The 10,000-nt window shown below is 32.6% G+C and overlaps 1 pseudogene; it reads right to left on the bottom strand.

Annotated features, from left to right (window-relative positions):
* The window catches only part of LOC135197078 (facilitated trehalose transporter Tret1-like), a 12,327-nt pseudogene extending 11,719 nt beyond the window's left edge, over window positions 1–608 (bottom strand).
* Between the last annotated feature and the right edge of the window lie 9,392 nt (window positions 609–10,000).

Genomic DNA, 10,000 nt, shown 5'->3' with positions numbered 1-10,000 from the left:
GAAATAAACTATGCTAATGAAAGTACATGATTATCATTCACTTTTCAAAAGAAATACGTTCTTAAATGTGACATATTGCATGAGCAATATTACGGAAGTACCGAGATACATCAAGGTAAACTTAGATTCACCTGCAAAAGCAGCGAAAAACTGCGTCCCATGGACGGGCTTCTTCCATACTTCTACCAGTTGCTCCGAGGACTTTTCTTCGATCATTGTGTTGGGATGTGGTGTTCGGGTGTTAATGGACTTCTCTTTCTTTTTCTTTTTCTTTTTCCTCCTTACTCGAGACTTCAATTTCTGATCTAAAACACCTGAGCGTTCCTCAAGCTGAAGACCAACCCAGCGTCCAGAGGCAATATTTTGTTCTCAGTGATTCTGAAGCTCCCTCAGAAAGCGGTTGTTTCTTTGGTACTAAACAAACGTCACTTTACGGTTCAGCAAATGTCAGGGCCTCACTTGCTTTAGTAACGTCACGTAATATAATAAAATCTTTGAGCACATGATCAATGAACTGCCGATAAAAGACACTAGACGTTAAATGGCGCTAATATTTTCGAGCTGGGAATTACCACAAGATACAATGTCGCGTAGTTGGTAGAGTTACCAATGAGTATTTTTATTTGTCCTTTCGTAGAAAATGGATAAGCTGTGGCAGGGCTAATCTTGTGAATTCAAGGAATCATAACCTTGGACCGCTTCCATGATAAATCGTGATAAAAATATTGGTAGATAATAAACTGCGTGGGTAAAAGCAATAAATCTCTCTCTCTCTCTCTCTCTCTCTCTCTCTCTCTCTCTCTCTCTCTCTCTCTCTCTCTTAAACACACTTACGGGAACAGACATGCAGAGGAATGTATTTACTTTTATGGTTTTACTCAGACAAAGACTAAATACTTGTACGTATTTGTATTCTTTACCTCCACCAAAAGAGTTGGAAAGCAGGTTATAACTGTCGTCGGAATTCTAATTTCGGGGTGGAATAAAGGGCTATCGACCAAAGAAGGGTGTTTAGATTTCGAGATAGATCCGAATGCGGATCCAGAATTAATATCAATAAAAAATTATTTTTGTCTTTAACATTGGGAGATAGAATTTATCTTTATTTTGCTAATTTATTGGAAAATTTTTCTCAAGATTTCTTAATCTGTTGATTTTGTAATACAGTAATAAAATATTATGTTACTAAAAAGAGATGATTACTCAAAGATAGCTTTATAAAAGTGTTAAAACTTTTATGACGTTATTTAAAACACAGACTTCTAATATTGTTTTCTAGGTGCTTGTAACTAAGAAATCGCTTTTACGTGAAAAGAAAAAAGATGTTGAACTCTGCCTTATTCTTATGACGACACTAAATGAGAGGTGTATTATTTCTTGTTTCGTTTTCCAAATCAGAAACTGGATCTGATTACGGTGAATAAAAAAAGGAAGCGATTTCCAACTGATTTGTGTACGTGTTCCGAGGAACAGAATCTGAGCATATTCTTTGAAAACCGAACTGATAAAGAAAGGCTAACTTTGATTTCCTAATCTTTTTATCGAACATATAAAAGAACTGGATGGTTTAGATCTGATATTGTGACAAAAATTAATTTTTGAAATTTAAGGTAACCAAAGTACTCTCTCTGAGTAATCACCTCACTACCACAAACACACACACACACACACATGCAAGTGGGCACGCGCATACGAATATTTTATATATATTAAAATTCATTCGATCCGCGAAGTAAAGAAACGCGGGCTTAGACGGTACATTTACAGTTGTCGGCGATGTTAAGGCAGACGTCTTTGACCCATCCACGGGTAAGGGCTGAGGGCTAGCAGCTGCATCCCAACAAGATTTGCTGAAAACCGGAAAGGTAAAACCTTTTGGTTTGCGTTGCCCTCTGAGGGCATAAGATTAATTCTATATATACACAAATTATATGTACTTACTATATAATTATATATATATATATATATATATATAATAATACTATATATAAAAATATATATCTATATACACATATTTATACACATATATATCTATATATATATATATATACTATATATACATATACTATATATATATATATATATATATATATATATATATATATATATATATATATATATATATGATACATTAATGGTTAAAATGAGGTCGATAATGAGTGACAGCAGTTGGAATGCGAAACAGCACAGCCTCGCGTGTTTTGGAGTTTTGGAAAATATATAAACAGTGAATTCCTGAGGATGTTCGAACGAGACAGAAGTCAAAACATTACCGATCGCTCCAGCGAGATGGCGGGCGGGCAAATGACCTGCTTAGTCAAAAATCACATGATTGTGACGTCAGAAAAAGGGGCAATTGGCAAATTGGTTGTGTGCATCGTTCGTGTATCAAACCAGGGTATGTTCGTGGAAAGTTCCAGAACATCGCGTGCGTACATCATTGCGCCAAATAGGGCTTGTACATAAGACATGGGAACGCACGTACACCCGAGTAGAATAGCGTGCTTACATTTGTACGTCCATTGGCGTTCAGCAATATAATCTCCAGTGTGGTAATTAATTATGGTAATTATACTACAGAGGTTCGTAACGATATGAGTGCGACGGAGGCGCCTCGAACATCCATCCAAAGGATACGTAAAAGAATGTAAAAAAAAACAAAACAAAAAAAACAGTGTGAGGGTACTTGAAGTACAGAAAAACACTTAAAAGGTTTACGGGATATGCATCCATTCTCTTTATTGACATATGTTTGATAACTGTGGTTTCTTTTAAAGATGGATTCGGTTTGTCTCTACCGTATCTGATATTTATTTGAGAAAGGTTGATGAGTTTCTTAAACAGTGTATGACAATTTACATTCATTATCTTAAATTTTCATGTTAGCTATTTTGGAGAAATAAAGGCTCTATTTTGTATCTCAAGAGTTTGAATTAGCCCAGAGCTAATAAATAGTTTTGCTGCAAAGATCGCCGGTTGCTGGGAACGACGAAAGTAAGTTGCGCTACTAGATACCTCTAGTTTTAGGATTTCTCTCCCTTTTGTTAAACAGGGTCCGTTTTTACAGGGTATATATATACTACCATACATTACATATTTATATATAATATATAGATAATTTATATATATATATATATATATATATATATATACATACATATACCTACATACATTTAATAATATTATATATATATATATCAATACATACATACATACATACATACATATATATTATATATCATATATGTGATATATATATATTATATATATATATATATATCTATATATACGTATATATATATATATATATATCATATATATATATAATACATATATATATATATATATATTATCTATAGATTTAATATTACACCATAATTATCGTTTAATACCAAGATCGTTATACCTTAGAAACAATTTACACCCAAGGAAAAACTAAATTGGTAATTGCTTCTTCCCTAGAATATATATATATATATATATATATATATATATATATATATACTATATATATATACATATATATATATATATATATATATATATATATATATATATATATATATATATATTCCACGAAGGAAAGATAAAAAATGGAATAGTCCATAGTTTCTCTTTTCTTCGTGGAATTTGTCTTTATTTATACATTCATCACGTTCCATGATTTCATAATTCAGTTATACTCACACACACGCACATATACTATATACACGTATACATTAATATGATTGTACCTGGGAGTGCGCAACTGAGGATGAGAAACTGAGGCAGACCTGGCAATAGCCTTGACAAGGAAAGTAATCATTTACAAAATTTCGGCTGAGGGCCTACTTCAAGTTGGAACCGTCACATAATCAATTACCACAATCTCTTGACAAGAGGATCACCAGAACTATTAGTGTCAGTAGCCTTTTCTACGATATCGCAGCGTTTCCAATTCTTGTTAATTAATTAAGTGTAGAATTATCAGATAACCTCTTTAATCTCTCCAGCGCTTTCAGGCTTGGTATCTATGGTTCACTGAGGATATGATTTGGTTTCCATTATATACATTGCGCTTTGAAGTTTAAACAATATTCTAAATGTCATTTTTGATGAGTATCTTTTTTGGTACCAATTCAAAGTATGAGATACATTTATGCTGGATATAAAAGTATAATTCTTTTCGTGAGCCAAAAGTATTTCTGAAAAAGAAAAAACTAAGCAATAAAAGAGTAAATGGATTCGACATACTGTCCACTGATTGAAGCGATATAAACGATTTTTACAGTACGCAAAAGCTTTCAGGACTATATGAAATACTGTGTAGATAACATTATACAAAAGAACAGACAGTAATGAATTATGTATGTATTTGTATATATATATAGTATATATATATATATATATATATATATATATATATATAATATACTATTCATACATTATATGTGCGTATATACATACTTTGTGTTATCATGATTACGCTGAGGCGTTAATTATATATATAATATATTATATATATATATATATATATATATATATATATATATATATATATATATATCACACATATCCACAGGTGAAAAATAAGAGACAGGTTGTAGGTCCTGACCGGTTTCGGCTTTATTTTCAAGCCATGGACAAAGGACTGATACATAGTATTAGAATTCACAAGTATATATACACTACAGAGACAGTACTGACGAACATACACACAACCGTTTGAGACTGCAGATCTACCCACAGGCGGGTGTCAAGGTAGGAGTGGCTTTCAAAAATCATTTGGCTAAAATTTACAATAAATTCTCAAGGGATACTACCGCTTAAGGTACCGACCGTAGGAGACAACAAGTCCACACCTGACAGGTGTCAGGGAGGCGGGGTTGAACATCTCATTACCACTACTGCTCCCTTTACTGTATTTACAAATATAATAATCCTCTTTCCATATATCTCTACAGCCTACCTTAAAATTTAAACTGTTTACAAATTTCTTTTCATATTAAAGGATCAAGTTTATACATTATTTGACTGATATTCATATTATTGTTGTAACTTTCTTTTATAAAACTAGATTCAATGATATTCCTTTCCAATGCATTATTAGAACACACCAGCTTTTTTGCCCCTTCCCAGTTAATAGCATGTTTGTTCTCACTAACATGTACAAATATACCACTATTTCCCTGTGCATAGCTCACACATTGTTTATGTTGTTCTATTCTTTTTTCCAGTGCTTTCCCCGTTTGACCAATGTAAAAGTTGTCGCAAGACTTACACGGGATTTTATATAAACATCCTTTAGCATTGTCGGGGGAGTTCTTAATAAGTACCTGTTTCATTGTTTTATTGTTTTTAAAAACTACATTAACACCAAAATTCTTCAGGAGATGTGGGATATCTTTCATATTATTATTATAAGGTAGTACAAGCAAATTTTTGTTGTTGTAAGGTTCTTTTTGGTTTTGATACATGGTCTTTTTTGCCACTTCTAATGCATTGTTTAGTACATTATCTGGATATTTCAGTTTCTTGCCTGCATTCCGAATCTTATCTATCTCCTCATTTATATATTCTGGGCTACATACCCGTAGTGCTCTTAGAAACATAGATGCAAACACTGATCTTTTAACCTTATTGTTTTGTCCAGATAGAAATGTACATAGAAAGAAATATTAGTAGGTTTTCTGTAAACACTATACTTAACCCACTAACATTTCCTCGGTTGAAGACATTCAAAAAGGGTAGGCATTCATCTTTTTCCATTTCCATAGTAAATTCAATTGATGGTACTAATTGATTTAACCTAGCAAAAAAAGTTATTTACAGCTTCGTTCCCTGGCCATACACAAATTATGTCGTCAACATATCTAACTAAACCAAGGTACATTGCGTGGACTTATATTGTTTAGAATTTTCTTTTAAAAAAATTCCATATATAAATTACTTAGCACTGGGGACAGAGGGTTTCCAATTGCCATACCAAAATTTTGTGAGTAGAATTTTCCATTGAATTCAAATTTACAGTCTTTAACACATAATTTTATCAGTTCAATTAAGGAGCTTTTAGAACATGGAATATCCAGTTGTTTGTTTTCTAATAATTCCGATAGAACTGCAGTCTCAAACGGTTGTGTGTATGTTCGTCAGTACTGTCTCTGTAGTATATATATACTTGTGAATTCTAATACTATGTATCAGTCCTTTGTCAATGGCTTGAAAATAAAGCCAAAACCGGTCAGGACCTGCACCCTGTCTCTTATTTTTCACCTGTGGATATGTGTGATAAACGAATCACGTGCTAAAGTGATTATAATCGTATATATATATATATATATATATATATATATTATATATATTATATATATATGTGTGTGTGTGTGTGTGTGTGTGTGTGTGTGTGTGTGTGCGCATGTGTAAGGCGTGTTGTTCGAAATAGTGGTCTAACCGGCCTGACGTTAATTACTGATTACTACCAAATAAAATGGTCCAGTGTGTTATCAATATACATCAAATTAAATTTAGGCTAGATCTTTCATGCCATTGAGTTTTCAATCATATATATATATATATATATATATATATATATATATATATATATATATATATATATATATATATATATATATATATATATATATATATATATATATATATATATATATATATTTATATATATATATATATATATTTGCTACGGTCGAACTTTTTCTTTTTATCTAAACGCCCCCTCCCCCCATTTTTTATTGGTTACGTCGAAATTTCTATTACCCCCACCCCCGCCCCACTGCACTATATTTTCTTCCCAGAAAGTCATGGATTAGATTCATTTTTAAAGATTGTATGGAATAAGAAGGGTTCCGTAAAAAAATATATGTAGTTGTGACTACTTCTGAGGTGGCCGGCGTGGCTGACAACAACGCTCGAGGCGCGCTCTGATTGGCCATTGGCCGCAGCAACCTTCCCGGGTTAGAACACTTTCGTGCCCGATCTAAAGTTAGTCTGGACCAAAATACGCCACTTTAGACCTTAGCAAACCCCACAGGATGTTCACCTTTACCTTTTCCGACATCAATACAAGGTTTTTGAATCTACGGACAACACGCTCCCGCCTATAACTCCAAACCGCCATTTTTGAGGGTTAGACCACTTTCGCTACACGCCACATATTTATACATATATGTATATACATATATATATATATACTATATATATATATATATATATATATATATGTATATCTAATAAAAGGAGCCCTTAAAAACACTAAATATAGAGTGAAAAATACAATACTATATTTCAGAGACTGCTGTCTCTCTCTTCTGAAGAGAGAGACAGCATCTCTGAAATATAGTATTTTTCTCTCTATATTTTGGCGTTTTTATGGGCTCCTTTTATTAGATGGAATTCTGTTGTAACAGAACCTTTTTACCAGTCCACTATATATATATATATATATATATATATGTGTGTGGTGTGTGTGTGTGTGTGTATATATATATATATATATATATATATATAGATATATATATATATATATATATATACCAGACAGATAAATAGATAGATAAAAACTTTTATGTATCGATATGAAATTGCGAGGACACGATCTCGTCAATTACAAATGAGACATATCCGATAGGATCTCCCAGACACTTTGACGCAAGTTCATTAAAAAAACCAGTGTGAATTTGTTGGCTTAGGCATTAAATTCTGTATCTGGTAGTTAGACGACTGTGATCGGTCGTTTCAACGATGGAGAAAAGCAAAGGTCTAGCAATCTCATCTACAATACTTGCTACACCTTGGGGATCACCCTTTATCGAAAGAAAATGCGTATGACTTATTCACAAATACAGTCATACACACTCGCACACCACACACTGACTTTAAGCTAAGAGGAAATCACACATGGTTACGTCGAATCTTTATCTAATGCCAGCATTCTTACGAGATTTTTCAGGTTTAATCTCCTCTGGGATCAACAATGAAAAAGTTTTTTTGGTTTATCGAAGTAATGGGGGACTTTGTTAATCTGTTAATTTGAAAAAGATTTATTTGATAAGATACTTTTATTTTTGGTCCATTTTGACTGAAGTGCATCAGTATATCGCTACTTCCGTATCACAACATGAACATATAATTTTTACGTCTTCATTGTCGAGGACTAATTCTTTTTCTTGTATTACCTTACTGACCTACTCCAAGTTCTTGTATTACTTTCCTGACCTACTCTAAGTTACAACGATAAGTTGCTCCAGATTCATTCAGATCCAGTGAACTCAGATGTTAAAGACACTGACTTACAATCGATCGCAACCTCTTTCGACCCGAGCACCCTCAGTCATAAAAGTCTGTGGCCTCGAAGAGATTTCCTGCCCGCGGCCGAAAGCCGACTGCCAGCTATGTGGCTATTTTCGCTAGAGTGCGCCCAATTGTAAACAAAGTATTTGGCTTGTCTACAGGCTTATTTTCTGTTTTGACTGAGATGCACTTTGATCGTTCATCAAGAGGAGATATAAGGATGCAAATTATTTATGTGACATTTGAAAATACTGTATTATTACTTATACTCATATTGATAAGATTTAACAATACATCGATATTTTGTGCGGTTAAATGGCACGGAATACAAGATGATATTGCAGTGACGGCTGACTTGATTTCTACTGAACCACCCACTCCTAGGAACAACAGACTCTCTCTCTGTCTCTCTCTCTCTCTCTCTCTCTCTCTCTCTCTTGCTAGTGGTTTCAACTAAAGACAATTACTATCAATGCCAAAAATAAGCAAACTAAAAACAAGATATTTGAAATACTTGACATGGCGGCTACCCCACGTGAACTTTTTTTTTTTCCGAAACAAAGTAAAACAACAGCACTAGCTGATAGTCTGCAAGGGGCAATGAAGAGAATGTTGTTTTTAGACAAAAGCCAGTAGACGATCTCCTTAGATTATGTTTATCGATGTTCCAAGCAGAATTCTTAGGAATAGATTTTGCACACAACCATTGGATTATGCTACCTCAAACTCATGATACATACACACACTCATATGTATATACATTTAGATACAAACACGTATACATATATGCATATATATGCATATGATATATATATATATATTTATATATATATATATATATATATATATATATATATATAATATTTATATATATATATATATATATATAATAATATATACATATAATCTATATATATATATATATATATATATATATATATATATGTATATATATATATATATATATATATATATAATATATATAATCAATATATCCATAATGGAAGAGAGCTCAAAAAGTAGTTAGATAATAGCTTGCTTCTAAGAAAAACCATCTTTGAATATTAAGTCATAATTCAGGACAATCTGCTGCATTCATATCAGTCAGAGCAACGACAACAACAATCTGTGTTGTGTTGTCCTTGGCAGGCCATTAACTCAGCCCTCTTGTGCTTGCTTGCTTGCTTTGGACGTTACGGAAATAGAATTCCCCACAAGCAGCCACTAAGTCAAGAATGTCAGATGACCTTTTTTTTTGTCAGTAATTCTAAAAATTAAAACCAGTTATTTTATAATCTATTGGATGAATAAATTATTATTGAACGTACATTCTGACGTTCCACTGTTAAAAGAATTCTACGTACAAACAGTCTGATGGTAATCATCTACGAAAACAGGAAGACAAATACCATAAGTTGGCTAGGCATCCATTTGCTTATCAAAATGAAGCGAATATTCAGCAAAAATCCCCACCAAGAGAGGACTTGATAATTAAGTATAGTAGAAATTTATCATCGAAATTTATAAAACAACATGAACAAAATAAAAGAAGAACAAGATTTGATTATAATAAAACTCTTCGAAATGCTAAAAACTGGAAAAACATTGAGAATTCGTCAATTTCTCTTGCTTTGAAGATTTACATAGCTAGAAACATGATGGAAAAGAGGAGAGGTAGTTAGTTGATCTTCCTCTATAATTATAGCCACTATTG

This window comes from Macrobrachium nipponense, chromosome 18 (genome assembly GCF_015104395.2).
Source record: "Macrobrachium nipponense isolate FS-2020 chromosome 18, ASM1510439v2, whole genome shotgun sequence".
NCBI classification, from domain to species: domain Eukaryota; kingdom Metazoa; phylum Arthropoda; class Malacostraca; order Decapoda; family Palaemonidae; genus Macrobrachium; species Macrobrachium nipponense.
The sequence above is the reverse complement of the archived record's forward strand: the minus strand, read 5'-3'. Positions and strand labels throughout refer to the sequence as shown.